We start from the raw sequence: 15,535 nt of genomic DNA, 5'->3' as shown, positions 1-15,535 counted from the left end.
TTAAAAGTACACTATTCAATGGGTTGTTATGTTAGCCTTGAAAAACTTAAAAACATTTTCTCTGTTCAAATCAATGGTTCCTTCCACAACCGATTTTATCCAAATGTACAGTTTCTCCCAAATATTTCTTATGTTCACAATCATATAACATATGGATTATAGTTTCAGGTTGATTTGTACAGAAAGTACACAAAGGAGAGTCAACATATCCAATTTTGTATAAATATTTGTTAGTTGTAAGAATGTAGTGATTAATCTTAAACTGAAACCATCTAATATCCTCACTCTGAGTGCATCTTTTTGCCATCAATATACGTTCTTGCCAATCTGTTTCACTAAATGTCTTATTAAGTATACTTTCCCATTTTTCAGTGCCATGAATTTGAACAAACTCCTGTGCTGATAAAGTCTTGTAAAATTCTTTACTACCTATATTTTGGTTTAGCAGATGTGATATATTGAGTGGTACTGCATTTACAACTCCATATAATATTATATAATTTGTTTTGATTCCATACATATGCACAAAAGCATCAAATACATATATTTTACCTTTGTCATCCACTAAATCCCAAATGAAGTTTACACCTCTGCTTGACCAATGTTTATAAAAGATTGGGCTATTTCCTGTTTGTATTCTACTATTTAACCATATAGATTGTCTCCTAATATCTTGACCAGTTTTCGTTTTCTTTTTTGACAAGTATATCGCACAAGCTTCCAAAACATCCTTCCAAAATAAATTCATGGTATTTGGCGTAATAAATACATCAACATAGGAGGCATCTGCAACTATAATCTCTCTCTTTTTGGAATACAGCAAGAAACTAACTCAGTCCATTTTGAGTGATTACCATATAATCTTCTGATCCATGAAAGTTTTTGTGCTGCAATCACATCCTTATAATTGGCATGTTAACTCTGCCATGTTTTGGTGGTTGAGACATTATTTGTCTTTTCACTTTATCCGGTTTTCCCTTCCACACAAATTTAAAACATCTTTTCTGAAAAGTATCAATCACATCTTTTGGAGGATTGGGTACAGAAGAAAAAACATGATTCAATTTTGACAATAAGTGGCTTTTTAGGACTATATTTCTACCTATTGGAGTCAAATTTCTTACTGTCCATAGGTTTATTTCTCTCTCAATTTTTTCAGGCTTTATTTTATAATTATCCTTCACAGTGTTATCTAAATCAACATCAATAGTTATTCCTAATACCAGTGATTAGAGGTCAAGATAAAGGTCATGTCAGCTATAACCTGATGTGGCAAAGACAACATAGTTCATTTTACAGATTCCGCTTGTATATTTGGTTTGATAACTTCAACAGAAAGATACACTTCTGATTCAGACATTTCATTTGACAGGCTTTTATTACAGAAAAGAAAGTACTGGGTCCCCCTTGTTACAACATCATTAAAACACCAACAATAACATGATAGTTTGTTAAACAACTTTTCCCTACTTCGTTACAATGTCTGGAATTATAGTGAAAGTTGCTATGGACAAATAATTAACTTTCATGCCATTTAAGATTTTGGATAAATGTTTATTTGGCATTTCATTTTTTTATGTTTCAGTGGAAACAATTTGGACTCATTTAGGTTTCGTTTCCGAGCCATAACCCTCAAACAAATTAATATTTTTGCATGAAACTATTGATGTGCAGTGAACATATGCTCTACTACTGCCTTTTCATATTTGTCAATATTTAATATATTTATTTCCTTGTGTTTTCATGGAAACAATTTAGACTTAGTCTCAGACAACTAGTGTTTGTTTCCTACCAAAACTCTACAGCTAATGAATATTTCTGCATGAAACCCTTATCTTTCTGGGCTATAATTTACTATTATTGTTTTTTTAATTTGCAAACACATTTATAGTAACAACTTGAACTAGTGTATCAAAAACAGGGAGGGGGAGACAATTGTTTTTTTAGTAGAGACACATTCTAGTTTGTCTTTTAACGTATCTGTTATATCACTGAGTAAAGGTGAGCTTCTGTAGTTGTAGTCCTGTGGTTTGGTTTTGAAATGACAAGTTTGATAGTTATGAGTTGAAAGTAATCTTTCAAATAGTCAAGAGAAGTAAAGTAAGTTTCCTTTACTGTTTACAGATGCAGGCGATGTTCTCTTGCATTGTGTTGGCTGGAACACACCACAGCGAGGACACAGCGCAGCATCAGCAGCTCATCAGCTGTGTAACTGGAGATCAACGACTTGAATGTTCTACCAGTGCAAATCTTTTATACTAATTATGAAGTCTTTTGTTATTAATAAACCAATTGATATGATTGTACAAATATATCAGAGAACACACACAAGTGCCAATGGTAACTGTGTGTGACATGACCGACTTGTGCCACATAAATATTAAATGTTTTCATGTAGGAACACGAGGTTGGAAACATATGTTAAATCATCATGGAATGGAATAGCATTTCTCGAATGTCACCTTGTAGTTTTTGTATATTATTTTAGGATGATTTAAATAAAAATATTTTGCAGATGATATCAAGCTTTTCAATCGGCCTAGCCAGTACTTATGTGTCAATTAAACTCACACATCAATAAGCGTATTACACATTGTGTGAACCATCATATGATGAATGTGATTGCAAGCTCAGACATTCAGGAAGCTTAGCTCTCACTCTATGAGGTGAGGTGAAATGGAGGTTAACATTGCACCCAAGATTTTTGCACTTACATAGTGACGTGTGCGTGTGCTCATGTGCGTGCTCACGTGACGATTTTATAGTGCTAGCCCATTGAGATACCATGCCTCAGTTTAACACAAATACCCCACTCACAGTATACTGACTCCGGCCCCTTAATGCAGAGACTACCTGCATGGAAAAGCGTCCGCCCAGAGAGTGGAAGGTCCGGGGTTTGATCGCCGTCCGGGTCATACCAAAAGACATTAAAAGATGGTACTTGTTGTTACCCTGTCTGGCGCTCGGCATTAAGGGGCTAAAACAAGGACTGGCCGGCTTGTACATGGTCAGTATCTGGCCATGATATACTACACCTTACATGGTCAGTGTCTGGCCATGATATCCTACACCATACATGGTCAGTGTCTGGCGATGATATCCTACACCATACATGGTCAGTGTCTGGCCGTGATATACTACACCGTACATGGTCAGTATCTGGCCATGATATACTATACCATACATGGTCAGTGTCTGGCGATGATATCCTACACCATACATGGTCAGTGTCTGGCCGTGATATACTACACCATACATGGTCAGTATCTGGCCATGATATACTACACCATACATGGTCAGTGTCTGGCGATGATATCCTACACCATACATGGTCAGTGTCTGGCCGTGATATACTACACTGTACATGGTCAGTATCTGGCCATGATATACTACACCATACATGGTCAGTGTCTGGCCATGATATACTACACCATACATGGTCAGTGTCTGGCCGTGATATACTACACCGTACATGGTCAGTGTCTGGCCGTGATATACTAAACTGTACATGGTCAGTGTCTGGCCATGATATACTACACCATACATGGTCAGTGTCTGGCCGTGATATACTACACTGTACATGGTCAGTGTCTGGCCGTGATATACTACACCATACAGCACTGATTGCTGTTATTGTCAGAGACCAAAAGCTGTACAAATCAATTCATGTGTCCATAACCATTGGAAATGATGTAAATCATGACATTAATGCGAAAACTGCAAATGTTCCTTGCGCGCATTAATAAAGTGAAGTATACTCACACACAAAAGAAACGCAAGTGGTTTTAAGCAAATAGGTAACAAACACGGAACCATTAATTGATACGAGTTTTAGCATGTAGTGAAGCCTGATGGTGTTATCAATATTTTTGGTTGCATTTTGGAAGACCCGTGTAAAAACGCAACATAAAAAACGAATTGCCAAAACGCACAATTTCAATGAATATGTGGGTATCAAGCACCCATTTCTCGTGAAATCGAAGGTGCACGAACTGTCACAAACTGTAGTGGGTATAAAACAGTTGCCGTTTCTTGGACCTACCACTCCTTGGTCAACAATGCCACGCCTAACTCAAATTCAGAGAAACCAGGCTATCGGACGTTTGGAAACTGGAGAGTCTGTCCAAGATGTTGCCCGTCATTTCAACGTTAACATAACCACAATTTACCGTCTCCTGCATCGATACAATGTTACACAGACCACAGATGACCTTCCTCGGAGCGGTCGTCCAAGGGTCACCACACCTCGACAAGATCGGCAGATTACCCGTCAACACCAGCAACATCCGTTCCTAACTGCAAGTGAAAGTGCTCGACAGACCATAGGAACACGTAATCAACACATTAGTCGGGACACTGTGATCTGACGTCTCAGTTCCAACAACCTCAGATGTCGCCGACCAGCACGTCGTCCTGTTCTCCAACCACGGCATCAACAAGCACGACTTCAGTGGGCACAGGGTCATCACAATTGGCGTCATCGTGAGTGGAGGCGTGTCATCTTCTCTGATGAAAGTCGCTTTTGTGTCTCCCATGCAGACGGAAGAGTCAAAATGTGGCGGCGTCGAGGTGATCGTTTCGCTGACAGAAATGTTGTGGAAAGGGATCCATGGGGTGGGCCTAGCGTCATGATATTGGCAGGGATTGGACTTAATGCGAGACTTGGACCCATGTGCTTTCTGAATGTTGGTCAAGGTCGGGGACACGGCGTCACTGCTCAGCGGTATATCGACCAAGTGATCAGACCCAACGTTGTTCCATTTTTTGCACAGCAACAACAACACATTTTCCAGCAGGACAACGCTCGTCCCAATGTCGCCAGAGCTACCATGGCCTTTCTGCAACAAAACAACATCCGTGTTCTACCGTGGCCAGCCCTCAGCCCTGATCTGAACCCCATCGAACACTTGTGGGATGAGGTTCAAAGGCGTCTGCACAATGTGCGCCCAGTCCCTACAACTGCCGATGAACTACGCACAGCTGCTCTGGATGTGTGCAGGAGGATCCCTAGAACCTTCACAAATCGTCTGATCAACTCAATGTACAGGAGATGTGTGGCAGTGATCAAGACTAATGGTGGTCACACCAGGTATTGACTGGCATTTTGGGTATTGACCCGAAACTGTGTAAGCCCTTAACATTTGAAAAAAACAATTATGTCATCTACCTTTTAATCCATAAAACTGTCTTCAGTCAAATTTTTGTCAATCTTGCCCTATTAGTATTTCTTGTCTTTACTGTTGAAAATAAATAACATGTATACTGCATACTCAACTTGCGTTTCTTTTGCGTGTGAGTATATCTCATCTGGATGTATTGGAGTATATTGTCATGTCAGGTTCACTGCACATGGACAGAAACAATGACTTGTATAACAAAGCTCACTATAAACAATGTTAATGAGCACTAAATAGAGACGGTGTGTCTCACCAAGTTCCGCAGCAAGTGTGGTCAGTTTGTTTACAGAAGTTATTACAATCGCCAACCATGTATGACACAGCCTTTGTTCTTGGTAACCTTGTAAAATAATCTTATAATTACAAGCTAGACACTGCTCACCCATGCAGTGATCATGTCCAATACAGTAACAGCAGTTGTCATGAATTCACTGCCTGCTTATAGCAGTTCGAATGTTTGTGCTAACTTGTGTCACAACATTTACCAGTGGAACCTGTACAATCTTCGTCAGTGACCTGACCTATCTCATAATATGCCATATTTGGAATTTCCTGCTTTTGATCACATGTGAAGCAGTTGAAGTAGAGTTTGTGAGAGTAGTTCATTTGAATAATATCACAAACTCTACTTCAACTGCTTCACTTTACCACCGTCGTATAGCTGGAATATTGCTGAGTGCGGCGTTAAACAACAAACAAACAACTGCTTCACATAGTAACTACTGACAAAAAAAAACATGAGCTGACAAAAAAAACACATGAGTTGATTGGACATAAGAATCAGCAAAATGAAAAACTATATTCTGTAAACCCCTGGACTAAACTCGCACTAATTTGGTGATGCATTAATTTCATGATTTACAGTATATATGTCATTGCAGGCACATGAAGTATGCAACAATGTATCAGAATCTTTATTTCAATTCTCAGATGTTAACAATGTTACACACTTCAACAAATCACATATGTTTCCAGAGCTAACAAATTCCCAACAAAACTGAACATAGTATTTGATCTGAACTTCATCAATTTCAGAGAGATCCCCAGAAGATCTTAAAGACCACTATTAAGTGCATGGACTATTTGGGCCTGAACTTACCCCACAACAGATTTCACGTTGTATCGTGGCTTCCAAAATTAGGTTCCAGAATCTTTCTCAATATTTCTTCAATTACATATTTTACAGACAGACCTGTTTAATTTCTTCTTTTACAGATCCATCACATTTTAGTTGTTTTCAAACCCATTCTCTTAAAATTCTGTAAATATGCCTGATAATCTTTTATTTAAAAATAAGCTCATTTACAGGTACATTGAAACTGGGTAAAACTGTCCCGCTAGCTCCAGCAAAGACTTCCCATGTAATAAGAGAATAGCATTTATTATAAAAAATATATATTGGTCAAGCCCATTTCTGGTGTGTATTATGTACAAGAAAATATGGTAATAGGCACTATGCAGTCATAAATTTCATCATTGATTTGTTTGTTTTTATATCCAAAACTTATTTTTAGTTTTTCCCTTTTGCCCACAGGTGGTTTTTGGATACAAATCTGTAGACTAAGTAATTAACTTGGTCTGCCCCAGTGAATGGTTTGCTCATATCCTACCCTGAAGGTACTCTCTTAGATTTCATGTTCATGTGTCATTGTCATTTGCCTCCTAGCTGAGTTGTGCTTGATGCCACTGATAAGCCCCTATATATGTATATATGCTGCATCTGTGATAAATGGTACCTTGTTTTTGTGATTACTTAGAGGCACAGTAGTTGGAATGTGTCTCTAGTAAATAGAGAAGAAATTCAGGAGTCATGGCACAACATCTGTTGTCTGTCCATCCATTTGACAGTTTCACTTTTTCAACATCTTTTAATTTTTTTTAGTTGATTTAGACTTTTAGTGTACTAAATTTTGTGTAGCTTCCTGATCATAATGGGTGTGCAACTTGTGTAAGGGCCAACTAAAATAGGTCCTGACTCAATTCTTTGCAGTTATTATTCACTCACTCACTGAATACACTAGTTTTTATTAAGCTGAAATGTTTATCCAAGCAAAGGTGGTTGGGTGAGAACCTGAAAAATGCTAAACATTGCCACCATGGTAGCCACATTGAAAATGTTAAATTTTCAACTTACCCTGTATCTCTCCCTAATGCATTTACTGCTTGTTTTGTTTGTTTTGTTTTGTTTTGTTTTTACAGAAAAAGGGGCCACCCAGGTGGCCCAGTCGTCTTTAAGGCGCCAGGATTCGCTGTGCAGAGTTGCATCGCTTGGGCACGTCAGAAACATGTGTTTGTGGATTCGAATCCCGGTTCGCCCCGATTATGTTTCTAGGTTTGTCCTAGCATACTTGTGCTCGTAGGTTTCACCGAAGTGGTAAACGTCTGAGACCCTCATCACTTCGGACTTTCCTACCACATTAAGCTGACACGCCGCGATATAACTGGAATCCTGTTCAAAGCAACGTTAAAAACCCAACTCATTCACTCACTCATTTGACAGAAAGACAAGGTTGTGAGAGGTTCAGCTGCAGAAGAGGTTGTTCCAACCAGTGGTGCAGCAGTACCCTCACACAGCTGCCACGTGACCCGGAAGTGGTGACGTGACATATGAGCACATTTTTGTTTAGTCAGTCAACACGGTCAGGCACATTGTTGTGCAATAAACCTCTGAAGTTCTCCAGCATCCTTTGCGTCTTTTTTAAACTTTGTTTTCACTTGCTATTGTATTGTTTTATGTGGTTTGTGCCTTTTTGGTCTTATCCATACATATTTATATTAAATTTTCGCTCGTTTGTGGCCTTTAGTCACAGTAATTACAGACATATTGCTCCATTCTGCCAGTTTGAATTCACCATGTGGCCACCTTGTGCCGTGTGTTGTGAATTCTTTTCTTTTGTATTGGTAATTCATTCTACCTGTCTCTATGTGTACATTTTAAGTGTTCTTTTACACTTATTTACCTACCAAGTCCAGCAGGGATCATCACCCTCTCTGTCTCGATTGCACAGTCCCCTGTTCAACATCGTTGCAGTGTTGTTTCTGCAGCCCCTTGTCTCCGAAGGACTTGTCTCCCTCTACTTGCAAGGCTGCACAGAAACAAAGTATGCATTGTGCTCGTCATCACCCTATGATGTCTGACCTCGCTGCATCCCCGTCTAACTTACTACCACTGATGCACCAGTTGCAACATCCCGAGGTATTTACCTTGATTTGCCTGAGGATCCACCAAACCAACGTCCACCTTTTTTACCTTTTTCAGAACTTCCAACTGCGGACATACATCTCCCTGGATCAGCAAGCACTGGCAGTCGACCCCCTCAACGTTCCCTGGGAAGGACAAAAAGCATACGCTATTCCGCCTTCGGTACTTATTCCCATGGCTCTCCAAAAGATCAGAGACACTCGGAACCTAGTTCTGATTTTAGTCGTGCCTAGGTGGTTGGTTCGTGGAGCTCACAAATCTCGCCAGGGACGATCCGACTGAACCTCCGGTTTGGCCAAACCTTCTGCTTCACCCACACAGCAAGCTGCCGCATCCGACCCCCGACAGGTTTCATCTACACGCTTGGTACATTTGCAGAGAGCATTAGATGCCAAGGACTACTCATCGAGGGCGGCTAAGGCCATGGCTTCTTCCACCACGGGTCTGTAGGATGACAAATGACGTTCCTTTGAGTCTTTTTGGAAAGACAGGCGTCAGGATCCCACCTCTGCTTCCCCCCAATTCTTGGCTGAATTTCTACTCTTCAAACGCAGCAAGTGTGACCTCAAAGGTTCTACTATTTCTACGTACCTGGTTGCCATTAATTTGGTGCTAGCCATTCCGGAACATCACAGAATGACGAAAAAACGGAATTACAAGCCTTGCTGTGGTCATTTTGTCTGGGAGATCGAAAGGCAAAGTTCAGACTCCTGGCCTGGGATTTGAACGTATTTTTATAGTTGGTCCGGACGGCTGCCTTCGAACCTTTGCATTCGACATTTTTTTTTACGTCCTCACCAAGAAAACGTTTTTTCTGTTGGCTCTACAAGCCTTAAACGTCTCCCGTGTATGGTTAGAGTAGGGAGCTCATGGGGCAGTTCACCTCCCCTTTCATCGATCGTGGGCGCAGAAGAAGAAGGGGAGCTTTTGTTATGCCCAGTGCATGCTTTACGATGTTTCTTCAGACGTTCCAAAACTCCAGAAAGTCCAGATCACTCCTACTTCGCATAGGTCAACCGTAATACAATCTCCCTATGACTTCGGTCGGTCATTATCCAGGCACACTAAAATCTCTGGTGTTTATCACCCTAGATTAGAGGGCTCTACTGCGTTCCGCGTTCGCTCTTTGGTCAGTTCTAGGTTTTGGCTTTCCGCCTCATTCCATTTCTGTCACCTATTTGGGTTTTCCTTTTTGCATCGACTCTTGTTTCCTGCCGACAGGAATGGTCGTTGATGTTCCGGTCATCACTAGTATGTATGCGGTGCGGGTTCATCGGACCTTGACAAAGGTTTATTATGGATCACATCTGAAGTTATGCCCACCACTGTACCGTCTGATTAAGATGCATTAAGGCGTAATGCAGGATAATTTAGTAAAATCTAAATATTTTTTACATTTATCCTGCAGTACTTCGTCAAAGTGCCCTCCCATCGCAGTGCTACCTATCCAAGAAGTCTTCAAATGTTACATTCCAAAGCAGTTATGTGCTCTTATGTGAAGTCACTACTCCCAGTCATGTGGCAGCTGTGCGAGGGCATTGCTACACCACTGGTTATAACAACTTCTTCTGCAGCTAGACCTCTCACAGCTTCGTCTTTCTGTCAAACAGTAAATGCATTAGCAGTAATGCAGGATAAGTATACAAATGAAAAAAAATATTTATATTTTACTAATTTTGTTCTTCACTTTCTGTATGCGTCATTGAAATTTGCTCTGCAGTAAAAATACGGTGTGGTTAAAAACGTTTTGCAATTTGTACACATTTAGTTTTGTTACTCCAGTTTGAGCATAAACATCGACAAAACATATTTTACACACAATGCGTTTTGTCTGCTAATATCAGTACATCAAAAAAATAACAAGAAATACATTGTGACATTTTGCCACGAATAAACATTCTTCCCGCCAACGCTCTTGCTTCTGGAAAGTAGCTAATAAGCGGTCTCCAGTTTGTGTCATGTTTTGCGTGTAGTGAGCAATTGCTGTAGTTTCTTGAGAATATACTATAGTGCACAGTCCCACAACACTCCACATAGGGGAGTGGAAAATGATTTTTTCGAGGACTATGTGCAGTAAAAGCAAATAATCCTATCCCTTTTAAGTGAACGAACAGGTGATCATAAAACTTAGTAAAACAAATGTGAAATTTGCGATCAAACATCACTAGACATAATTTAGCGTTTCAGTTGTATTTCCTGTTCTGCTAAGCAATGTTTAAGATTAACATAATAGTGTGTATTTTATCCTAAAACGAGGCCAGAAATAGTAATCTGCTGTTCACATACATTTTCCCAGATTTGCCATGATTCTGCTAAAAAATAAGACATTGAAGAATTTTGATGCAATGGTCGGAAGAAATTATATCTGAGACTATTATGATTTTTGTGAATGCCTTACCTCTATACCATTGCCATAATCCTGTTTTTTGGCTGTATTTTGTCAACTCACCTTAACTATGTCTTCATATTTTCAACAATTCTTCTGCACTGTCAACTAGCCATGAGTAGTTCTACTTGTATGAGGACATAGCTGCTAACAAGTCTCGCGCATGTACAAGATGGGGAAAAACCTCGCTTCTTTCTGTTATAGGAAACTTTTTCTCAGTTTATTTTCTCTTACACATTGGTTGTGTCATCACATCTGTTGTATAATCGTATTCAGTTATTAATTAATTGTATTTTATTCACGTAAGTATTAGTTGGGGTAATGTGACGTTGATGACATCGTTAACCTTGTCTGTATGTCAGTAGTGAGGAAGTAAATGTTGCTTTGAGCTGCATCAGAAGTAATCCGCCTATTCGCGGCCTGCCTATATGTAAGAACTCAGTAGGTGAAGCAGCAAAAAAGATGCGGATGCATTAGCATCTTTCCCATCCTCCGCACAGACCTGCACAGACATTGTGGAAGTAAGAAGGCACAGGCATAGTACCGTCAGGGATACGAGCTCTGCACAGATTAAAAAGAAGCGTCAGGTGTCGGCCACAATTTCTAGCAGGGATGCTGCAACTGCCTCAGGAATTTTCAACGGCACAAATCAATCAACCTCTTCAAAAACTACCGACAACAAATAAGGCAATAGATTCGGGTGGCCCAGTCGTCTAAGGCGTCGCAATTCGCTGTGCGGCGTTGTTTCGCTTGGCACGCTAGAAACCTAAGATCGTGGGTTCAAATCCCGGTTCGCTCCAATAATGTTTCTAGGTTTGTCAGCACCATACCCGTGCTCTTGGGTTTCACCGAAGTGGTAAACGTCTGAGACACGGACCTTTGGGCTTTCCTCTCACATTAACCTGACACGCCGTGATTTATCTGGAATACTGTTTAAAGCGACGTTAAAAACCTACTCACACAATAGATTCAAATCTTCTGTTATCATCTACTGTTAAAAACCGTCTCTATGCATCCCGCCTAAAAACAAAGCGTCCACTGAAGGATCTTACCATAGGCGGCAAAGTACTCTGGGCGAGCGGGTGAGGATACGCCATCGTCATGAGTTCCTGACATAAGCACCAACACAAGCATAGTTAAGTATACTGACGTATTGACGGCAATGTTAACTTATTTACTGTTTGAAACATTTAAATGTCAAACGCATACACGGCAAATTACAAACACCAAATACAAGATAACTGAGCAACCTGTAATATTAACGTATGCCGACTTAGACCTTCCATCCAATGAAATTATTTGTTACCAAGGTGGACACGTCACCGTCCCTGAGTTACGTGCACCAGACATGCACCAAATGTTCCATACAATATCAGAAAATGTTTTGCAGTTATATCATCCCTTTATAGTCATGTATCTTATAAAGTAAACACTACGAAACATAGGGGTGCATCTTATCTTGAACAATTTTCAATACCTTTCATAATTTAGACAATTGACTATAACTAACTGGTGTCAGTATTTGTCACTTGTTTGCAGATGACTTAGTCCTTTTGGAAAATAATCTCAAAGGTTACAAGAACTACTCGTTAATCTCAGTACATTCTGCAAAGTCAACTATGATAAAACAAATATCGTGGTACTTGGCAATCCTGGTAGGCTTGAGGTTAGAAGAAATTTGGAAAGTTGCTTGTCACAAATAAATACATTTAATTCTACTTGCACTCGTCATGGTGCCAGTAGAGCAGGATTAGGGATGTACCCTGTTATACACAGTAGTCAAAAAGGTCATAAATGTTTATAACAACTTATTCTGCAGCTAGACCTCACAGTTTCGTCTTTCTGTCAAACAACAGCAGTAAATACATTAGCAGTAATGCAGGATAATTATACAAATGCATATGTACACATAAAACAATATAATACTTGGTATGGTATGAAACGGATAGGTTGGATGTACCAGCTCCCCACTTTCCTAGATAGGTATAATATTAGCTAATCCTCATTGACTTCAAAATCGATAATCAATACTCTACAATTAAGTCTAAATTCAATACATTATTCCTTAACTCACTTCAGGATACAACTTCTAAAGGTACGGGAAATAAACTTGAGACATACAGATTAGTGAAATATGAAATCATTTTAGAACCGTATCTCAGGCAGTGTCAACTCGGAAAATACATTGTTCATTTGGCTAAACTACGTCTCAGAATATGACCACGAGCTAAACATGGAATTAGGAAAACTCTCCACACACCCAGTTTCTTTAAATCAAAGAATTTCTTATTGTGCCATTATTGAAGATGAAAAGCTATAAATTAAACTGTCATCCAACATTTCTTCTATATAAAGTGCTAGACAAAGCTTGTAATAATTGTAGACAAACTGATGAACATGATTTCTTCTCAGCAAACAAGGACTCAAACACAATAATTATCTGTCTCCGTGTTTACAATATCAGACACAAATGATCTGTCTAACAAAACTATATATGAATGCATGTGTCTATATATGTACAAATGTTATATTTTGATTCTTTCTTGTACCTCTTCTGTAAATACGCCCTAAATGGTACATGTATGTTTATGTCAGCTGATTGTTCGCATGTCTACTAAAATTGCTCTGTTCCGTAAGAGAATGTTTTTAGCAAACAATATATCTTATGTTCTCTTCTTAGTTTATAATGAAAACGTATTTAGCTTTCAACTGATGCTGGGACTCTGAAAAGTGTATCGATTAGTAAAAAGAAATTATTACAAAGGAACACCTAGTATTACGGAATTGTATAAATCTGAAAGAAATCTAAATGTTGGTTTTACCTTTAGAATTATAATATGATTTAAAGACTTTGAGGCGGCCTACATGTAGGTGTGTATGTTCATCTTCATGCTATCTATTAGGCTGCCTCACAGTGCCAGAATCACCATTTTTCCTCCACCATAATCGAGTGTCTAATCCCATCCCTCCAAATGAAGCAAGTCTAGAACTCTCTAAGATTCGGAATCTGAATATCCCATACTGCTAGGGATCGTTTTCAATTCCCACTGCGCTTGCTCTTTTAAAGTTATAAAGTTATCAGAAAATAAATGCAGAAGTTGTTGACATCCACTGGAAGCTCATTCAAAGGAGCAGCGCCAGTTCTCTTTGATGACCGGTGTTATGTGGTCGCACATTCGACATGGTGTGATGAGCCTGGTAGCTATGCATTGACTGGGCATTTGACAGTCTTTGTCCACATATCTACCTATGTTTTTGATGTTCCTTATCTGATGGTATGCCTTTTTGCAGATCTATGCTTTTGGCATAGTTTCGCAAACTGAATGGTGCCTAGATTTCGTGCATGACTGTAAATAAATGTATTACTATTAAAAAGGTTTACAAGTCTTCGTTTAAACCACACTTCCAGGGAGCTGAGTGAGTGAATATGAAGAAGAAGAAGAAGTCTTTTATTTGTACTAAGGTCACTGGCCCATATACAATACATACATTTTAAATAGTGTGGTACATGAAAAAAGTTATGTCAGGCACAAATTTACAGATTTACAGGCTTTTCATAAATATGTCTTCGTTCATAGCTGTAATACAGGTATTTACATAGTTTTCCAAGTAATTGTTTACATGAGGATGACAGCAGCGTTTTAAATTTATACATATTTGGATTATGGCAAAAAGTTGTTGGTAAACACAGTTGTCTAATATCGTTGTAATATTCACATTCTAAAGTAAAATGATATTCATTCTCATACTTGTTTCACATATGGGGCCAAGCTGTAAACGTAAATCAATATCAGCCCATCTACCTTCGTTTACCTTAAGTCTTAGTAGCCCGGCTCTAAGCCTTATCATAACATTTCGATACTTTATTTCAGTAATAATGGAAAGGTATTTTTCTGGTTCCTGGAGACTTTTAAACTCTCTATACAGGATGTACCTAGAACTAGCCTTGATAGTACTGTAGCAGGGCAGTGAATGAGCGATAGGCAAACACACGCTACGGGTGAGAGACGTTTATTCGGCCAATGGATTTGTGATATTTATATCTATCTAGGATATACACCCCTGTGGGTGAGACTGGGGTGTCTTCCCGACTACCGCCGCAACTTATAATTCCGGATATCTGATTTTAGATGCTTTCACCTGTCAACTTGTCTGTGCAGGAAATGTGTGCAGACTGAGAACATGCAGTGAGACAAAGGGTCAACTTTGAGGGTTAGCTTGGCCAATCAGTTGAGCACGTCATGGCTTGGGTTTGTTAAGGCTTACAACATGAAGGACATATTAACTACATTTAATCTATCTTAACTAATGATTTATGTTTAAAGTTGAACACTTAAAAGCAGATACTGAAGGTGAATAAAATAAATATGTGCAATGTTGTATCTGTCACACACTTCCCCCCTCGGTGAAATGACGTCCTCGTCATTTATTCTTTCCTGTGATCAGATCCAGTAGAGCATCAGAGAGACGTTTTGGCTGGCTCTCAAGCAATCCTTCCTCTATGAGAGAACTGAGATAGTTTGCTCGAGATAACCAGTCTGGTTGAGTAACTGCTGAAAGAGCAAACTCACCACCGCTCATCCATTTTGGGGGTCTCCGCTCTCGAACAGACCTCCTTGGTTGAGGATTCGGTGGTACCGTTGGAATCGGTGCAGCAGCAGCAAGTTCTCTGTCTGGTGGGACATCCACAGGTGGAACTGGAGGTTCTTCTGAAGGCTGTTCCTGTTGTTCAACATCTGCAGTCTCATCCCTTCCATCAACTTCAGTGTT

At 39.5% G+C, this 15,535-nt stretch overlaps 1 protein-coding gene across 1 annotated transcript in view; it reads left to right on the top strand.

Annotated features, from left to right (window-relative positions):
- LOC124116967 (F-box/LRR-repeat protein 5-like) overlaps window positions 1-2,519 on the top strand; it is a 79,595-nt gene extending 77,076 nt beyond the window's left edge. The window contains exon 10 of the mRNA XM_046478627.1: window positions 2,125-2,519. The gene's annotated coding sequence lies outside the window, so the exon portion shown is untranslated. The remainder of the gene's footprint in view (window positions 1-2,124) is intronic.
- The last annotated feature ends 13,016 nt before the right edge of the window (window positions 2,520-15,535 follow it).

Source organism: Haliotis rufescens, unplaced genomic scaffold (genome assembly GCF_023055435.1).
Source record: "Haliotis rufescens isolate VD_foot unplaced genomic scaffold, xgHalRufe1.0.p SCAF_22, whole genome shotgun sequence".
Lineage (NCBI taxonomy): Eukaryota > Metazoa > Mollusca > Gastropoda > Lepetellida > Haliotidae > Haliotis > Haliotis rufescens.
Note: the sequence above shows the minus strand (reverse complement) of the source record. Positions and strands in the feature narration are given on the sequence as shown.